This window comes from Mustela putorius, unplaced genomic scaffold (genome assembly GCF_011764305.1).
Source record: "Mustela putorius furo isolate JIRA1106 unplaced genomic scaffold, ASM1176430v1.1 tig00003834_pilon_pilon_pilon, whole genome shotgun sequence".
NCBI lineage: Eukaryota > Metazoa > Chordata > Mammalia > Carnivora > Mustelidae > Mustela > Mustela putorius.
This window is the reverse complement of record NW_025421987.1, coordinates 25338767-25359644: the sequence shown is the minus strand read 5'-3', so window position 1 is coordinate 25359644 and position 20878 is coordinate 25338767. Positions and strand designations below refer to the sequence as shown.

At 40.9% G+C, this 20878-nt stretch overlaps 1 protein-coding gene across 1 annotated transcript in view; it reads right to left on the bottom strand.

Moving 5' to 3' along the window:
- Positions 1-14135, bottom strand: part of ST3GAL6 (ST3 beta-galactoside alpha-2,3-sialyltransferase 6) — a 77961-nt gene extending 63826 nt beyond the window's left edge. The window contains exon 1 of the mRNA XM_045088254.1: positions 13982-14135. The gene's annotated coding sequence lies outside the window, so the exon portion shown is untranslated. The remainder of the gene's footprint in view (positions 1-13981) is intronic.
- Between the last annotated feature and the right edge of the window lie 6743 nt (positions 14136-20878).

Sequence of the window (20878 nt, the reverse complement as noted above, 5' to 3'; positions counted from 1 at the left end):
AAGACAAGCTGGGTAAAAGTATTTGCAACACGTGGCTAATGGTTAATTTTCTTACTTTACCAAGAACTCTTAGGGGAAAAACAAACAAACAAGAATTTAATGGAAAAATAGATAAACTACATGGACAAGCAGCTCTCTGAAGAAAAAAATAAAACCTATATTCCTTATGTATGTCTGCTTTATGCCATGCACTAATCTAAGCAGTGAAGGAAATGTAATTCCTCTTCCCATGTAGCTTATATTCTAGTAAATTTGAGGGGTCTTGACTGCACTTATTGAATTTGCATACTCTAATACAGAAATCCCACCAATAAAAACTCCTGTTACAGATAATCCTTGCACAGTTATATAAAGTCGTACATAAGAATTGCCTGAGAGGGGCACCTGGGTGGCTCAGTCTTTAAGCATCTGCCTTCAATCAGGTCATGATACCAGGGTTCTGGGATCAAGCCCTAGCCTGCTTGGCAGGAAGCCTGCTTCTCCCTCTCCCATTCCCCCTACTTGTGTTCCTGCTCTCACTCTCTCTCTCTAAATAAACTCTTTTAAAAAGAAAAAGAATTGCCTTATAAATCTTGCTTACAATGACTGGAATAACTCAAATTGCCTTTAGTAAAGTTTGGAATTATAGGGTACACATATACTATAGAATTCTGTAGAGTCTCTAAAACCATGAGCTAGTCTTCTACCTAATGACTTGGAATAATGTCCAAGATATTATTAAATTTAAGTATCACACTGCCTAGTAGGATTCTGATGTTGTTAAATGTGTTTTTAAGAACAAGAAATAATGATAGTTATAATACAGCTGACATTAGTGCACAAGGTTTTAGAAGGAATACGCATAAGCTATGAATGTTAGCTCTCACTGGAGGATTTTTCTTTCTAAATTATACAATACTGAATGTTTGATTTTTCACTATTTATTTTTAACTGAAAAAAGGGAGAATTTTTCAACCATTTTGTGCTTTAGGAATTTTTACATGTGGTTGCTTAGAGACACATAACAAATTGAGCTTTACTTCTTGGGGAGTTGGGGGAGTGATCAGTGGTTTTTCTGAGAGGTAATGACAAAAGCTTTGATATAAATGGGTGATTTTGTACCATTTCCATCAGAACCTTGATTGTGACTGTGTTTTGGGTTTCTGTTATTCTCAACCTCAGAATTAAAGGAACTTGTCTATTCCCAAACTTGTAGGAGATTATCACATCACCAAAGGATATTAAAAGAGAGTGACTTGCCAAGTAGAGAGATACCACTGGGACACAAAGTTGCTTCTGGAAAGTTCACTAAGAACCACTGCCCATGAATACCTAAGAATTCTCCCAACTTTCTGCCATTGTACCTGAAGATAAGATCAAGAGACACCAAGTACAAAGGGGAAGAAAGAAGGCAAGATGGCAGCCACTAGATAAGCTCAAATGTGAGCTCGTATTTATTATACTCCTGCCAGACTCTAGGTGATTTTATAGATTATATTGTTTACTACACACAGCAACCTGTAAACTGAGATGATGAAGACAACAAAACTACATAATTTGTCCAAGGACCAGAACTTTTACATCTCCAATCTAGAATTTGGACCCAGTTTGAACTCCAAGGCTCTCTTTTCACATCTGTGACATTGTGCCTTTCTATTCAAAAGATGAAGGATATGAGAAAATTAATGACCATTATGCTAGAGTATGAGATTTCATAAAAACTTACAACCTTGGTTAACTGAATGAGAATCCTGTGACACCTTCATTAGCTTTTTGTGTGTGGATATCAAGATGTCAACTGACATGGTATGGTGGTCATTTCTAGTTCCCACGGTACCAGTTCTCCAAACCAGAATACCTTCTCCATGGATACATAGACTATAGATTACTGAAACCTTTCTTCAAGGCCCTAGTCATTATTTCTTGTGCCTGAGTATACTCTCTTTCACGCCTGAAATCGCTTTGGGGGATAGATCCCATTTTTAGGGTAATTATAGTAGCAGAAACATTAACTGTAATGGCATCAGGGTTATCACAAGGAAAGCATGTTCGGCAGCTTCCCAAGAGCCCGCAAGTCCTGTACTCTTCAGCAGTCATTTCGATTCCCCACCCCGAAGAGCTTATTCCACTATAGGACATTATGAATACAAGAGAATCAGTATCAGTAATAAAGAGTTCTAGATATAGGAACCACCAGGAACATCTGAAGTAAAGGTAAAATGAAGGATTCAAACTGACAATTGTTTCCTGGGGTCAAACTAGTCATCAATTTTTGTCTTACAATTTTTACAATATGACTTAACTGTATCTCCTGGTAAGCTTCCAAATTTATTTTTCTGCACTTGGGGGCCATATTGGTAGCAGTTTTTCCAAATCCTGCACAGGACTGTTAATTATTGTCAGCATATTAGCCACATGGCGAGACACTAACCCAGCAGCTATCCGAAGTGCTTCAAACATGGTAAATATAAATAACTTTAATCTTTATCATCATTTAGTATAAAATCGAGGGTTTCTGAATCTACCTAAGGGACTGAAGGGAAGCACCTAATTTTGTTTTTGCTTAAAGAGAGAGATGGGAGTAGGCAGGACTTTACTGTAAGTCTCTGTACTCATCACATGATAAATTCATGCCATTTTAACCAAGTCAACTAGTTCGTAGATTTGGATCCACCAAATTTTGTATAGTTGATAAAAGTTTTACCGGCTATAGATTAAAAAGCTGAAAACCATTGAATCTTCCTAGGGCCTTTAGAGTTAGGAGTCCCGCCATGGAGAATCTGTCAGACAAAATGTTAATCCATAGGCTGGAAAACCATAAAATTCCAATACTAAATATTTGGAAGTTGTCCCTAAATTTTATTTAACAGAGGCGATTAATAAATACATTTGTACATGACTTCAGAAAATGTGCACATGCCATGCCGTGAGGGGAACACACTTATTCTGGATCTGGATCTCTCAAGGGTTCACTCATTTCCAGGAAGGGACTCGGGAGTCATCTACTGCTAGTTCTGACTACTTTAATTCTGGGTCTTACATCTTCCACTGCTTGCTAAGTATTCAGTTCAGTGTGTATTTGTCAGCACCTGCTGCATGCAGAGTATTTCACAAAAAGCAGGGTCAACAAATCTAAAGCCACATTTTTAGTCTTCCACTCTGACCAGCTTTTCCTTTTCACTTACTCCTTTTTATTACTGATAATGCTTTTCCTCTGCCTTACCACCTTTAAAACCTTACAGTTATACTTGATTTTTTTTTTAAGATTTTATTTATTTATTTGACAGAGAGAGACACACAGAGAGAGGGAGCACAAGCAGGGGGAGTCAGAAAGAGAGAAGCCAGCTCCCCACAGAGCAGGAAGCCTGATCTGGGGGCTCGATCCCAGGACCCCAAAATCATAACCTGAGCCGAAGGCAGCCGCCTAATGACTGAGCCACCTAGGCACCCCCTTGATCTCCTCCTTTTTCTCCATCTTACCTGAACTTCATCCTTCATGTCCTTAACACAGTCCATATTCAGTCATTAAATAAATAACTTGCTTGTTATCTGCCTAGCACCTGCTGTAGGTGCTAGGAATAGTTTGCTAGTGGGGAAAACAGGCAAACATTTTTGCATTCCTGGAGCTTAGTCCCTCAAGAATCTTCAAATATCTCTTGTTGAGCTCTTCATCTTGATTTCAGTTGAAATGATTCCCTCTTTTTCTCACTGCCTCTCTGCTTCCCCAGGGAGGCAGGAAGGAGCCTGCCTCCCTGACCCTTTACCCCACTAGAATGAAAGACATATTGGACTCCATCCTCTCTGTCAGTCTTCTGAAAAGCAACAACAGCCCAAGCTGAGATGTCTTCTAAGATCCGTTAATTTCTAAACCTGTAACAAAAAAGTCATTGAGCAAACAAAACCCCAAAACTTGGTTATCTTCTTGGGGTGGAGGAGGGATATTTATAGCAGGGATTGGGTCGGCGGGGGTGGGGGGGTGGGGGGTGGGGGGCCGGATGTAAGAGGTTTCAGGGGATTCCATGGGGGGTCTGTGAGAAGATGTAAGAGGTTAAGACAAAGTCTTACTAAAGGTTCTCTAACAACACAAGGCAGAGTGTGGCAGCCCCCAAATGAATGAAGGCTTAGGCAGATGTGAGAGGGCTGGTGAAACAGTAACATCTGTGGAGCTCTAAGGAGGGGTTTTGTGTTCAATATCCCATTTCATTGTAACAAACCCAGGAGTTCAATATTACTGAAACAGTATGAAGGAAACGAAAACAGAAATAAAATCAAATTCATACCCAGGTCTGAGTGAGTCCAGACCCCAGGCACATACCTTCCCTTGGCAGAGGGAAAGGGAACTAATGCTTTTGCTTAGAAATCTCTCAATTAACTCTGACATAGATGGGGGCAGGGGGGGAGAGAGAACAGATATAACTTAAATCCCAAGTTTCTGGATGTTGATAAAGTAGTGATCTATTTATGTCTTTTTTTTTTTTTAATTTTCAAACTAAATTTTAACATTACATTAACATTTCTATTTTTCCTTAGTTGAAACTATGGTCTTCTGTCCTTAAAAATAAAGACTCATCTAGGAGTGGCCTAACAAGTACGGAGTCTGATGCAGCCTTCAGTGGGCCTTCCAAGTTCCTCTCTTTACAAATACTATTTCACAATGGATTAAATACTTGCTTTTGGAATTTAGTGGCCTTTCCCAAACTGTGTTCTTTTGGGAGATACTCCTCTGAATTTAGAGAACAAAGGATTCCTAGACAAGTGAGAAGAATTATAACCCCACCTAAAGCCACACACACAATACCTACCAGCATATTCAAGACAACAAGTGTTTAACTTTGGTTAATGGTTAAACAAATTTTAATGAGCTTGTTTTTGTGGGGGGAAGACTCTTTCCTTCAGTATTCTAATTTACTTTTTCTCCATCTCTCTAAGCCAGTTACAACAAGAAACAAAATTGCTGCATATTTGATTCTCTCCATATCCAGTTAGAAAACCAAGGGCTGGGGTCCTTTCATGAAATCAACCATGAATATAAAAGCTAGGACATGAGAAATATGCCTGCAAAAAAATTACATGGCAAACTTGCAGGTGACAGATTTATTATAAAATCACCACCATATTACTCTTGGATGCATACAGTTATCAGCCTTACTTAATATTTTATTGTGTAAGTAATTAATATGATTTGTCATCATTATAAACCATGTTTTAGTTCAGACGTAATAAAATGGATCCTGATCAAAATTCAGGTTAATTTGAAATAACTTTGCATTTTTTTGCTAGCTGGCTTTACTTCATCTCTGCAGAAATAACTTGCACAATCTAAGTGCTCTAATGTCAAATATTTTGCAAAATCATAGTGATGAGGGAGCACGAGGCTGGCTGAAGACAAAGCAAAAGCTGGCGCCTTGCACCCCTCTCACCCCCCTCTCCATCCGCTCCCCCTCAGTCATACGTGTAGCATCCCTCGGGCAGCCCTGACTGCCATGAACAATAAGCAAATAGTTAACTTAGCAGAGCTCACAATCCTGCTAGACAGGAGTCTCCCTTGGTTTACAAATGTCCTAAATCTCACTAACAAAGACGATTGATAGCAGGATTGTGACATCCCACCAAAAAGTCTCCCAACTATCTTAATGTTAATGGCTGGTCTAAATATAACATTGATCAAGCCGCAAGGGCAAGGCCTCAGGTAGGCCTGGGACATCCTGGCACCTTGTAGGCCCTCTTTAGCATATGAAAACTCCATTGAACCCTTCCTTCCCCTCACCTTCCCTCAACTGCTGGGTACATAACCTGCCATCCCTCACACCCCGGGGCAGCTGCATCTCCACCTGCCCACGGGTCCTGTCCCCGTGCTTTAATAAACCACATTTTTGCACCAGAGACGTCTTAAGAATTCTTTCTTAGCCGTTGGCTCCGAACCTCACCCCACCGAACCTGACTTAGGTTCTGGGACTTCATCAATAGTACAACAGAAATTCCTTTATCACCGACCCATGTCTACTTATTTCCAGCCAAATGTTATGATCATGTTGGTAGTGGAATTGGAATTTGATCAGTACATCGTACTTAAAGGTTGACTCATTCATTTAGATTTTATTGAGAACCCACCAAATGCCCAGCACAGCAGCCTTAGAGGGTTCCGACATGCAGAATTCTAGATATTGGAGTTCTGGCCTTGAGAAGTGATTTGAGGGAGATAGGCATTCAGACTACAGGTGCTTACTGAGATTATGTTTGTGTCCTGCACTGGTGAGGTTCAAAGAAAACAGTGGGGAGCTGACAGATTGCCTGCCTTAATGATGCTTGCAGACTAGCAGACTTGTGAACAGATACTGTTTCTTATGGTATTGTAACTGTTAGCTGTGGAAACTAGAGACGACTAATGGGACCATCTTGAAAGGTGACATTTGTGATTTCTTCTATGCAGAAAATAATCTTCCTCACTCATTTTTTTTTCCTTAGGGATTTTCCTTTCTTAGGGTTACCTTAACTTAAAATAGAGTAAACATATACTCAGAATTTGCCAGAAGAAAATTTCTACCCAAGGATTCTTAGCCACTGAGATGTGAGTGACTTTTCTGAAAAGATGCCTGACACTCTGACCCTGATTACCCTGATATAGCTCCAAGCCCTAATGCACATTACAGGACACTGTCCCAGGGTTTCTGATTCCATAGAACTAGCATGTGGCTCAAGAACTTTGATTTCTAACAGGCTCCCAGAAGTCACTGATGCTGCCAATCCAGGGACCACGCCCTTTAAGAAGCATGATTTAGGGGATTAAATATACCAACTTCCCAAATAAAACTCCTTATTAAAGGACTGTGAGGCAGATAATAGCTCTGTTTCACAGGAGGAAGAACATGGCATATGTGACGTATAAAATGCGAATTTAAGTAGGTAGGCAAAACTAAGTAAAATAATAAATATTTCATATCCTAAATGCAATGATTATCTTGAAGTTAGAAACTTCCTTCTATCACTCACTTTCCAGATTTGAAATACTCTGAAGTTGGGATATTTTATGATTTGATTGGAAATAACTCTTCTTTTCCTCTCCCATAGAGGTTTTAGAAATTTAGAATTAAAATCTGACTATGTCCAAATACGTAGCTAATGTTAGACTTTGTGATTAGAAGGCAGCCCGAAGGACGGGGGCACTGTGTCATTTCCTGGGAATAAGCCTCTTGGGAGACAAACCTCTAACTGAGCAGTAGCAGCAGCAGCAGCAGGCCCTAGGGCGGTGGTGACAATCCAGAGGAGCTGGTGACATAAGAGGACAGGCATCCAGATGCTTTAAAGGAGAACATGAAAATGGAGAGAATCTATGTTTTCATCTACTTGCAGTCTGAAAATCCAACGTGCCTACTATCAAAAGGCTGAGTTATCAGTAGAAACAAAATAACCACATTAAGAAAAGTATCTGTGCTCAATTTTTTTTTGCCCGTGTCCCCCACTGCTAAAGTTTGTTACAGTAAAGTATACTTTATTAGCTTGACAAAATAGAAATTCATTTTCCTACAGTTCTGGAGGCCAGAAGTCTGAAACCAATTTGTCAGCAAGACTGGGCTCCTTCTGGAGGCCGGAGGAGAGGTCCGTTTGCCTTTTCCAGATTCTGGAGGCCACCTATGTTCCCTGGTTTATGGATGTCCCTTCCCCCATTTTCAAGGCCTACAGGGTAGCATCTTCAGATTTCTCCAATTGCAATGCCTGCTTCTCTCAACACATGCCCTTTCTGCCTCTGAACCCCCATGTCTTCCTCTTTTAGGGAGCTTGGGGCCTTGGGTCTGCCTAGATAGTCTCCCCATCTCAAAATCTTTAATCATGTCTGTGAAGTTTCTCTCGCTATTCAATGTGGCATATTCATAATTTTAGGGCTTTCATATATATATACATCTTTTCGGCGGGGGTGATATTGTTTGACTTCCCACCTATGTCATTTATTTTTTCTGGTCAAAAAACACTTGCAGTAGTGTTTTCAATATGGGGCATTACAGTCTCAGGAAGAAATTAATAAATGGTGTTATACAGAAGAAGATTACTATGGATCATTCATTCACTCAGCAAATATCTGTGTTCATGATGTGCCAGGCACAGGGCAAGGAGCAGTCTGCGGATACAGAAGATTCTGTAGGAGACTGTGGAGCGCCGTGCTTATGAGCCAGGACCCTGAACTCATCATCTGATTTTGAACCCTGGCCTCACCATTTAGACACTGTGTTATCTAAGCAAGTTAGTTAATTTCTCCATGCCCCAATTTTGTCCCTTCTGAAATTGAGGCAGAATTAGAACTGTCCCATGGGGCTCTGATGAAGATTCAGTGAGATTCTGGATAAGGCCTCGGGCACACTGGCCAGCATGTCAAGTTCCATAGATATTGATGTTGAGGGGGAGGCGGAGAGGACAGTGACTAGAGCGCATGGAGTATATCATGGTCACAGAGAACTTGGAAAGGTTTTCCAGAGCCGGGTCTTAAAAGTTCAGTTTCTTGTAGTTAGCTGGGGAGAAATGAGGGACACGCAGTGAGAAGACACAGTGAAGGATTGGACACCACGAGGGACGGCTGAGGAGCCCCCGGGTGTGAGCTGGAGTCACGTGAGGACTGTATTTTGATATTATGCTAGGGCAGCCTGCACAGCAAAAGAAGTTAGACTTACTTTACTCCTATCCAGAAGAAAGTATCCAAGCCCAAGTGGAAATGGAAAAAACATTCATCTCCATACTGGAAAAAAACTTGTGAATAATAAGTTCCTTTTTTCCTCCTGAAGATGATATAATCTTTTCTCTGTGCACCACTGGCTGTCAAAATACACTGTCTTTTTTTGTCTTGCTTTGTTTTTTTAAGATTTGTATTTATTTATTTGAGAGAAAGAGAGAGCAGGGGGAGGGGCCTGAGGGAGAGAGGGACAGAGCATTTTAAGCAGACTGTCCACTGAGCACGGAGCCTGGCCCTGGGCTCAATCTCATGGCACTGAGATCATGATCTAAGCTGAGATCAAGAGTAGGACACTGAACTGCCAATACCACCCAGGCGCCCCTATACTGCCTTCTTTATGGGGTGGTCTGTAGTACATCCATTTTCTTCTATACCCTTGTCAATAGAAACCCAAGTATTTTCAGGAATCAGTGGGCCATAAACTTTATTATTATTTTTTTTTATTTATTTATTTGACAGAGAGAGATCACAAGTAGGCAGAGAGGCAGGCAGAGAGAGAGAGAGAGAGAGGAGGAAGCAGGCTCCCTGCTGAGCAGAGAGCCCGATGCGGGACTCGATCCCAGGACCCTGAGATCATGACCTGAGCCGAAGGCAGCGGCTTAACCCACTGAGCCACCCAGGCGCCCCGGCCATAAACTTTAAATGAGGCAGGGCTTCTCCCCAGCCCTAGGGATGTAAACCAGAATTGGTCTGAGCCAAGCGTGGTTAACCACTGCCTTTGTTGTTATTTAGGTCAGGAATGGGAATTTGCAACCCAAATCTTGCCAGTGAGAGGAGAGGAAGTCTTTTGGTGAAGGCTTCATCTCTTCAAAAGATACATGAGGAAAGCGAATGCTCTCATTCTCTGTTCCAACTGTGAGACATCTTTGTATGAAGATGTGATGCCTGGAGATGTGGCCTCCATCTTGAAGTGGGAGAGGACAGACACATGTGAGGACAAAGCTAACATCTGAGGAAGATAGAGCGAGAATACAGAAAGGGTCTGGATCCCTGAAGGGCTGGAAGAACAACTAGATTATCCAACCCTGGAATCATCATTTAGTTTGTCATTTATTACACTAATATGTAATATAGTCAAATATACTCAGTGTTAGAAAAAGCACACATATTTCCTTCTTCAGCCCAGGAAGCACCCTGCTTATAAAACTAGCAGCACAGGGGCACCTGGATGGCTCAGTGGGATAAGCCTCTGCCTTCAGCTCAGGTCATGATCTCAGGGTCCTGGGATTGAGCCCCATATTGGGCTGTCTGCTCAGAGGGGAGCCTGCTTCTCCCTCTCTGCCTCTTTGCCTACTTGTGATCCCTCTCTCTGTGTTAAATAATAAAATTAAAAAAAAAAAACTAGCAGCACAGACCCCTTGACAATGCAGGCTATCGGCAGAAAATAACCACAGACTCTCTGTTGGTCTAATCAAAATGCTGACTTTGAGAATGAATTTTGAGTGCAGATTACTGACCTGATTTTCTGGTAGGAGATTCTGTTAGACACATTTTGGGTTCATTTCTATCTGTTTATCCTCAATTTTATCTCTTGGATCAAGTCATATCATTAAAGCGCTATATGTACCTTCCAGCCAATTACAGTTAACACTACAGGGTGTGTAGAAATGGAATAGGTTGCTTGCATTAACTAAATCCCTCCCAGAATTAATTTCTGCCTCGGCAAAAATTTCTAATTTCCTGATTTCTAAAATATCTACAATTTTATGATATCAAAATGTGTTAGCACTGCACTGAACTCACTATATATTCACAAACAAATTCTGTTATTGCAAAAATTAAACCAAGAGATAGGGAACTATGTTAACAGCAACAACAAATTACGGAGGCTGCCGGAAAAGATGATTTAATAACCGTTCTTCCCTTGTGTGGAAGAGAGAACTGTCCCTGATTTCTGCTAAACATCCTTTTTGGACCATTCACCCCCAATCCCCTCACAATCTTCTTAGGCTTCTCCCTGCATTTCCTCTTCTACCCCCTCCATCGGATCCTCATTTTGAATCAGAATGAGTTGAAACAGTTTGCTGGCCCAGTTTAGGTTCTGCAAAGGGACAGCTCCTCGGAGATAACGGAGATAATGGTGACATGCTTTTCTCTTCTCGTGCTGCTCCTCTTTATAGATTTTACAGGACCCCTGTCGGCATTTACAGGTGGGAAAAAAAAGTTGTTTCATTCTCAGGCACATCTCTGCCAAAGTTTGTTGAACACTTGGTAATGGACAACGCATTTGTAAGAATCCTTTCTTTAAAAACTGGACAGAGCAAGAAAATCTGGTCTGTCATGTCCGAGTCTAGGGAACGATGTCAGTCCAGGCAACCTTTAATTACAATGTCTGAAAAGACCAAGCGTTTCCACTTCTCGCAGACCCTTTTCTAGTTAGAAAGCGATGGTTTCCACAAGTCTGCTGCTACGTTTCAATCACTTTTATGGTGTTTCCAGGTCTACAGTACATAGCCCAGGGATGCCTGGGTGGCTCAGTCAGTTAAGCTTCTGCCTTTGGCTCCTGTCCTGATCCCAGGGTCCTGGGATCAAGCCCAGGTGGGCTTCTTGCTCGGCGGGGAGCCTGCTTCTCCCTCTGCCTATTCCTCCCCCTGCCTGTGCTCTCTCTCCGAAAAATAAATAAAATCCTTAAAAAAAAAATAAAGCGCATAACCCATATTTTCTTATTTTCTACTATTTGTCAATGCTCTGGCATTTGGGCCCCCCTTGACTGGTATAATATTGTAATTTATAATAAGAGACACAGATTTCCCCCACTATCTGAAAGTGCAGCACTCCTGTGAAAGCCTTTGTAAACTGAAATTTATGTGAAAATATTTTTTGACCATTCTCAAACCCCCAAAATAACCTCTCTTAGACTTTTCCAATACCTTGGGACACATCTTGCTAGCAGGGGCACAAAATAAATAGACAAAAAGCACAGATGCCAACAGACACAAGTTCAAAGCTATGGCAGCCTGAGGCTGAGATGCTGAGAGCAGGCACCCCTCTCACTGCTTTGTTTGTGCTGCCTCTGTAAGGGCTCCATGCACAATGAACACGGAACCCTCTTGCCACTAAGTGAAAATCCTCTTTAGATTGTGTTCAGTTAGTGAAAACAGGTATGGAGGTACACAACTTTTTCATAAAAGTGAAGTGACCTAACTCAAACTTTTGAAAAGTGGGTATACTTGTATCTATCAGGGCTGAGCCCCATTTCTGGAACAGAGCTCCTGAAAATCCTTGGAATTTCCTAAGTGTTGAGAGTGACAAAGGTGTCTTTTGTTATATTAATGAGATAACTTGAGGACTGAACCTAAGGAAGGGGCCGGTTGCCAGGGGAACCAACCGTGTGTAATTAGAGGGTTGGAATTTTCAGACTTACACCGGGACCTCTGCGGAGGGGAGAGGGGTTGGAGATGGAGTCCAGTCACTAATGACCAATGACTGAGTCAATCCTGTCTATGTGAGGAAGCCTCCACAAATCCCTAAAGGCTGGGGGTGGGAGAGAGCTTCTGGGTTGGCGAACACGGTAGAGAGTTGGGGAGAGGGGTGCTCTTGGATTTAGAGGCTCCCTTCCTTTCTCCATACCTTGCCCTATGCATCTCTTCCGTCTGTCTGCTCCTGAACTATATCCTTTTATAATAAGCTGCCAATCTGGTAAGTAAAATGTCCCTCTGAGTTCTGTGAGTTGCTCTAGCTAATTCATTAAGTCCAAGGAGGGGTCATTAGACCCTTCAGTCTATAGCTGGTAGGTCAGCACAGGTGACAAAACTGGATTTGGGATTGGCACGTAAAGTGGGGCTGGGTGGGGGGGCAGACTTGTAGGACTCAGCCCTTAACCTGTGAAATCTGATGCTATCTCCTCTTGCGCTGTTTTTTGTTTGTTTTTAAACCACTTCAAGATAGGACTAGGTAATATCACCTGCCCAATTTATTTTCAAAATGTTTTTAGAGCACAAAGATGTTAACAGACATATACTAGTGCCAGATTAAAAGCTTGAGAGATTCAAGGCTCCCAAATGTTATGAAATCCATTCTCAACATATAGTTCTATATGGGGCACATGGGTGGTTCAGTCGATTAAACAACCAAGTGTTTGATTTCAGCTTAGGTCATGATCTCAGGGTTGTGAGACAGCCCTGCCTCTGGCTCTGTGCTCAGTGCAGCTTCTGCTTGAGATTCTCTCTCTCTCTCTCTGCCCCTCCCTCCCACTTGCACTCTCCCCTTATCTCTCTAAAATAAATAAAATCTTTATATGTATATACATATATATAATTTTATATAAAAATAATACTAGGACATAATGTAAGTGGGATGGAGGCCAGAAAGATTCTAATTTTATTTTCACATGATTTCTAGAGTCTAAAAATATAACTATACGTCCACATCTTTAAAAAAAAAAATGTTTGCAACCTCTTTTACCAGTGCCCTAAAAATGTACTGAATCTGCCTTTGATTAATCAGGTCCTAACTGAGCACCTGCTGCGGGAAGCTCTATGCTTCATGCTAGATGATGAAATTGGGTAATGTGACAGTGAATGAGTTATGGTCTTCTTAATTGATTCTTAAGGTCTTCAGAAAAGGTTTCTCCGAGGAGGGAACTTTTAAGTGGATGCCCACCTGTGCTTCTGAGTAAGGAGAACCAAACTATGGAAAGATCAATGGAAGAAGCAATCCAAGAAGAGGAAGTAAAAGAGAAACAGGATTCTGGAAATCAAGTAACTAGTCAGGGAGACAGACACAACATCAGCTAATTTTAACACAATGTGTTTGTTTCCTGCTGTACTAGCAATGAGAACAGAGTGCTCTGAGAACGCAGAGGAAGGAACGATTAATCAGAGCTGAGAAATGTGCAAGGGCTATGCCAAGCAGGATACATAAAGATGTAGAGAAGCACATGAAGGGTTAAATCCTGCCTTCACCAGAGAGCCATCTCTCGGAAAGAGACTGGGACTCCATTCCACATTTGCCCAGTCAGGGTCTCTGAGTTGGCTGCCTGGAAATCTGTTTTTAACAGGCACACACCTGGTAGGAAAATGTTTTTTGGAAGCCTCAGTGTGGAGTCAGGCCTGGGGGTCAGCCAGATGACTTGGACACGCGGCATATGTGTCACCCTCTTCACCTGTGACGTGAGGATAATAATACAGTGCTCCTCACTGGGCAACTACGAGGATGAAATGAGGTATTTGTACGACCTCATCTATTCTGGCTTTTGTAAGAAAAGTACAGCTTTGCTTGTAACTGAGTCGAAAACGGACCGAGTGGTCTCAGAGCTCACATAGCATAATCCCAGAATCTTACCTTGTAAGAGAAATGACAAGTGGTGAGTTTACAGCTGTCAGGAGAGGCAAGGGAGACCAGAAGAGCCGCAGTCCCAGCTAGAGTGCAAGCTGGTTTCCACTGGGGCAAAAGCACAGTGAACAGCTGCGAAGTTGTCAAAAGCTTTGTAGGAAACAGCTGGCTGGGCCTCTCAGTGTTTTTCTTTTCTTTTTTTTCTACTTCCTCTTTTCAAATGCAAATTGTTTAAAGGCTTTCCCACCCTTAGATCTGAGCCTGGCCTTTGGCTCAATCAACAGGAAAAAAAAAAAAAAAAAAAAAAAAAGGACACCCCCCCAAAGTGAGGGAGTTGGTTGGGCAGAGTTTGGCAGAGGGAGGTCAGGACTGGGAAATAATGGGCTGACCCAAAGCCCTTCTACTGCCCATTCTGCCTGAAAAGTGCTGCCAGCAACCAAGGAGTTCGTCCTTGCCACCTGGTCTGACGAGCCCGAGGACAGAGGAAGGCAGTGGGGTCCACACTCCCGGCCCCCCTTAACTATAACATTGTTCATCTCATCCTACACTAACTACCCAACCCCCGACCAAACAAAACTTCCCACTTTGGGAGGGGCACCAGAAGAATCGCTTTTAGGAAATGGTTTCCCAGGGTCAGTTTATTCGCAGATAGATCCAAGAGAAACTACCTGCCTTTCTAAGCTCTGGTTCGCGCCAGCTGTATATGAGATGATGGAAATTCCTTTTGGGGGATGATTTCTTTTAAGCCCTACCTTCTTTGCATAATTTGGTAGAGTAACAAATTCAGCTCCCATTGTTGCAGTGAGAAGGACAAGGGGTTTCAGATTTGGGGCTTTGTGAAATGAGGAAGGGAAGCAGGACGCTGTGTAGGAGGGAGCCACTGACGCTGCCTCCTGCCTTCCAGAGAATGAGGAGTGAGAGTCAGAGGATCAGGCCTTGGGCTCAGGCAGGCCTGGGTCCGAACCCCTGACATGCTTGGTACTACTAGCTGGCTCCTGGAAAGAGAGGCCTCTGCTCTTAGAATTCTCTTCATCTGTCCACGCCAGGTGCTCTTCCCGGAGCTGGTAGCTACAAGAAGCAGTCTTTCCCTTGCCATTCAGTTTCGCCCAAGTGACCACTTATCTGATCATCTGACCCCCTGGAGGGAGTCTTTGTGTTGTGAAAGCCCGTAAAGTTTATCAACAACCAAAGTTTTTTAACCACCTTATCTCAGGTCAAAGTGAAGAAACCACATTTTACAACTGGGATGTGAGTGTCTGCGTCTTTCCCTCTATACAAAATTTTATATAAGCTTTATATATAAAGTTATTTATAAATATATATGTGTGTGTATATATACACACGTATGTACGTGTGTATATATATATATATATATATATATATATATATATATAAAATGCATGCTACCTTTTTCTGAAGGCTAAGAACATTTAAGTTTTTGCATTTAGTCAGTGCCCAAGGGCTGGTTCTGAAACTGAAAATATATTCCCTATATTTTAGTTTGATTCTTTTATACATGTATTAAATCACTCGTAAAATAGCAAGCAAGTCTGAGCAACAATTCTGGACCAAGAAAAAAAAAAAGAGTGGTTGTAATGTGGAATTTAAACAATCAATTGATCCCTATGGGTTGTAACTCATATTTTAGGGTCTTTCCATCCCCATCTCATTTTTTAATAACCCCTCACATATGTATATGTAGCTATACATATATGTCATATATATGTCGTATGCATATCCAGACACATGCACATATGTAGCGGACACCTTCCTAAGCTCTTTAAGGATATTATGTGATGTGATTCTCACAGTAGTCCTGAGGCTCAAAAGAGTGAAGTCTCCTTTTCAGAGTTTGACAATGTCTAATTCTGGCATAGTGGCAGAAAATATCCTCAATTATTAGAAAAAGATATTAAAATGCCTCCTTCAGGGGTGCCTGGGTGGCTCAGTGGGTTAAAGCCTCTGCCTCGGGCTCAGGTCAGGATCCCAGGGTTCTGGGATCGAGCCCCGTATCGGGCTCTCTGCTCGGCTCTCTGTTCTGCTTCCTCCTCTCTCTCTGCCTACCTCTCTGCCTACTTGTGATCTCTGTGAAATAAATAAATAAAATCTTAAAAAAAAAAAATAAAATGCCTCCTTCTTTTTCAGTTACTCTTCTGTGTGAGGCTGGAATTTCTTCATTTATTTCAGCCAAAACAATATACAGCAAGAGACTGAAGGCACAGACAGATGACACTCCAGTTGCCTCTTAAGCTAAATATTAAAGAGATTTATAAACATAGACAACAATGTAGCTTGTATTACAGTCTTTTTTGGTTTGGAAAGGATAATTATTTTTCATAGTTTTACATTATGACACTGTGTAATGGGCTTATTTTTATTATTTTGAATGAGTTAATAAATACATGTAAATATTTAAATTTTTTCATCAATAAATATATACAAAAAATAAAGCAAGAATGATGCTGCATTAGGCTCAAGAGTCAGGGAACGAGATAAAATGAGCCTGTGAGCTTCCTTCCAGCTTGAAGTTTTCATGATTCTAAAATTTTTGTTTGTTGATAACTCTGGTTAAACCTATTGGCGGCTTAACCATCAAGAAAAAGCCCAAATGAAGTCCAATATATTGGCTCATGGTTTTCTCAAAGAAGACTGAACCCACGTCCCACCCACTCCCACCCACTAAAAAGCTTCCTTAGAACCCTATACTGTGTCAGCCAAGGTAAACACTATCTGCTTATCTCTCAAAAGAATGCAGCTCTGTAGGAACATGGTCATACCATTTGGGACTATGTCAGGGCAATTGATCATTTATCAATTCTGCATTGAAAGCAGAAGCACAGAGCTAGAATGCTGACATAAAGAGGGACCTGACACATTAGAAGAAATCTAACCGTTAATATCAACTCAATTTCGAACATCTTGTTTGACATTTATTAGACAAATATTTATTGCGTGTCCAAGATGTACCATGTGTTAAATACATAATATTTTCTAATCACAGGTCTAGAAGAATGCTTTCTTTTCCCTCCTAAATATAACCTTTAACCAGAGCACCATATTAAATGTTTCATACTTAAATGTCCTCTTCCATTTTGGTCCCCATGCGACAGTATTTTATTTTAATAATATTAATTCACCAACATTTATTCTGTACATGTGATTGCTGATGACTGTGATAATCTAATCCTTGGGGAAACCAAGCCATATGGATTTGGTCCATTTCTTAGAAAGTTCCCAATGTAGATGTGCAATTATAAGATGTATATTCAGGAAATGCAGTCATTACAACAAAGGGGTAAATGAGTATTAGATGGTTTGAACTGTGCATAGTGCAGGGACAGAAAACTCTCTTTGGCCTGAGAGGTGCATAGAGGGACATTGAAGAAGAGCATTTTAGTGACCAATAGGGAGGGATATGTAGATTGACTCTGAGGGGAAAGGACAATTGTGGGTGTGGGGGACAATGTATATGTTGTTTGACTTCAGAGAAGTTTGTAGGCATCCTGGTAATCTTTTCCTTAACTTCTCATATACAATCCCTTCCTTGTTTTTTTTCCATGAAGTCTACTTGCTACAAAGATGAGTATTCAAAGACCTAGGTCCACATCTCTTAAAAGCCCCCATGATTTGCCCTTACCTTTGCCTTCTTCTGGATTATCATTCCCTTGCCTTCTCTGGTGGATTATTTACTCCCATTTACTACTCATTTTTCAAGGCCCAGGTAAAATTTTACCTATTCTGAGATACCTTCAAGCAAAAACCTTCTTTCTTCTGTTCCCATGGCATAATGCTCATCTTAAATAATTATTTATTTTGTATTCTCAGAATATCATGTTCATCTTTGCATCACCAGTTACCTCAAGAATCTTGGCATGAAAGAACATTATGCTTGTTGAGGGAATGCATGAGCTGGTTCTAACACTCGTGAGATGATTTTCTAATGACTGATTTAATACCAATTTGGCACTACATTTTATAGGTTCTGAGCAAAGTGGAATACTCCCCTTTTCCTAACCTCAGAAAACCTTGGAGAAAAGTTTTGACCATTACTTGCAAGGTCAAGTGTTTTATCCTAGACCTGCGCATCTGAATAATAAAAGAAATTGACACCCGTTTCCTTTTTTTTGCTCATATTCTTCTAGCACTCCATTTCTATACTACCATTGCCATTTTAGACACTTGAAAACCAGACAGGGTTGAAACCCAACCCTCCTCCTATATGCTTTTCTGATCACTCCTGACTTTGGGGGTTGGACAATTCTTTGCTCTGGAGGGCTGTCCTATGTAGGATGCTTAGCAGCACTCTTGTCTCTACTCACTAGATTCTAGTAGATAGCAGTTGTGCAACCAAAACTCTCTCCTGACATTGCCAAATAACCCCTGCAGGATAGAATCACTCCTGCTTGAAAACTACTGCTTTAGGTCAAGATTGCTTTAGGTCCTCCCTTGAAATACACACACACATACACAAGTGCAGTTATGTGTACGCGCTCTCTCTCCCTTTCAGCCTTCTTTCTTTTCCTCTTGCCTTTCTTCCATTTTCCTCATCCTTTTCTTGACAAATGTCATCATAATTTTCTCTTTATCCTCAGCAACTAATTCTCAGGAAAAATAAGTTCACTATTCTTTCAGGAAACAGAACCTGTGAAGCCATTATTGGCCCTTAATGACTTAGGATAACCAAACATCCCAGTTTGACAAAAACTGAAGTTTCCGGGATGTGAAAATTTTAGTGATAAGACTGGAGAATTCCTGGGTGAACCAGGCTGAGTTGGTATGCAATCCTTTGAACCTCTGACCCATATGGTCCAGTTTTTTGTTTGGGGCATAAAGTCTCATTCATAGAAGTCCAGATCAAATATCTCTTAGTTACAAAAATTCTATTTTTGTAACTAAGAGATAAAATGGAATTCTAATTTTTGTGCTTTATAAAGGTGTTACCTTTATATATCAAATATATCAAATATCTCTTAGTTACAAAAATTCCATTTTTGTAACTAAGAGATAAAATGGAATTCTAATTTTTGTGCTTTTATAAAGGTGTTACCTTTTCCCCTCTTCCCGGATTACCTTATACCACACTACACCAGCACCTTTCATTTGTCCTAAATTTCCAGTGTTCTCTTATCTCTTTCTTTTGAGGATTAACTTAATCTTTTCCCTTCCCCCTCTCACCTCTCAGGTTCTCCCTCCATTGCCACCTTTCAACATAAATTCCAGCAACTGACTTGGCAGTGACGAAGAAGACACTCCCTGGGTGGGTGGATGGGAATTAGAGGACAGAAACAGTGGTCTGAGTCATCACTGGCTTCCAGGGAGAAAAAACAATACTGGAATCATTTACATTAATATCACATAGGTATTAGTTTATGAGCTGCTGCCTAATGAGAATAGCTAGAAATGGGAGCAGAGAAATGAGAAAACAGCTGAGCTTTGATCAGATGTGAGGATAGAAAATAGAAGGGATATCCAGGTAGGGTTCTGTCTGGAGTAGCTGTGGGGAGGGTCTTAGGTAGCAAGGGGCAGAGGCCAAGGGTAAAGCATGAAAAGGGAATCCAATGTGCTGTTTCATATCGCTGGATGAAGTCAATGATTGTTCTTCTGGCTAGACCCTTATCTTCAGCTCCTTTCTCCGTAACAGGAAGTCCTTTTAATCCTGGTTACCGTTCAGCTAACTAATTTGTCTTTTCTTCAAATGTTTTGAGGTTACTGTACCACCACCACAAAATCCCTTCATTAGTAAAAGTTCTAAAACACAAGACATATTAAGACCCGAGAGGAAAATTTTAAACGATGAGGTCATTGCTGTAATATCAAATGCCACTGAAAAGCAGTTGAAAACACTTCTCACATACGGAAGCAGTAACCCTTTCGAGAAAGAGACAGAAGGATTACTGGACTCTTACTCTGTGAACTTAAAGTTCTGTTGCATTTCCTACACGTAAAAGGTTTCCCAAATAGCCCTCATGACTCATATTTTGAGTGTCATGAAATTTTAATTATTTGCTTCACTTACAAATATCACTTTTTTTTTTTTTTCCATTTGGGGCAAAAGATCAAAATATCTGAAAAGAGTAAGAAAGAACTGGTTGCAGACAAGGGCATTTATTTCTATTTATGGCATTTGAATTCTGTAGAATGACTGAAATCATTTTTATGTTTCAGGCTCATAATGACTCAGCTCTTCTTTTGCCAATAAATGTAATTTTTAATGAACCTTGCCCTGCCTTTCCCAGAGGCAGATGATGCTTTTAATTTCATTAAGTCCAACTCAATCAGCAAGAGCTTCTGTTTGTTGAACTCGTGTGAGTGGGTTGAGCGTGCTGTGTTTCATTTTTTAACATTCATTATAAAAATTATTTTATTATCTCTATAGCCATAGTCTTCCCTAACAATCCTGTATTGAAAACATTCTGGAAATATATCATCCCTTTGGGATCTGTATTATTTTTCTGTTGCTGTTGTGGCAAATCACCGCAGACTTTGTGGCTAAAAACAACACAGTATTATCTTAAAGTTCTGGATGTGAGAATTCTGAAATGAGTTTCACTGGGCTAAAATCATTGTCAGCAGGGTGGCATTGCCTCTGGAGGCTGAATGGGAGAAACTGTCGTCTTGCCTTTCGCAGCATTTAGAGGCCACATATATTTCTTGGCTTCTGGTCTTTTCCTCTGTCTTCAAAATCAGCAGCATAGAATCTTCACATCTTTTTGTGACGCTGACCATCTTCCTCCTTATTCCACATTTAAAAGGCCATTGTGATTACACTGTAGCCACTGCATATTCCACTTGCTTTACACTCAGCAGATTGGCAAGGGTCATTCCATCTGCAACCTTGGTTCCCCTTTGCCAGGTTCTTTGTTTCTTAAACTCCACATAAGTGAAATCAGCCAGTATTTGTCTTTT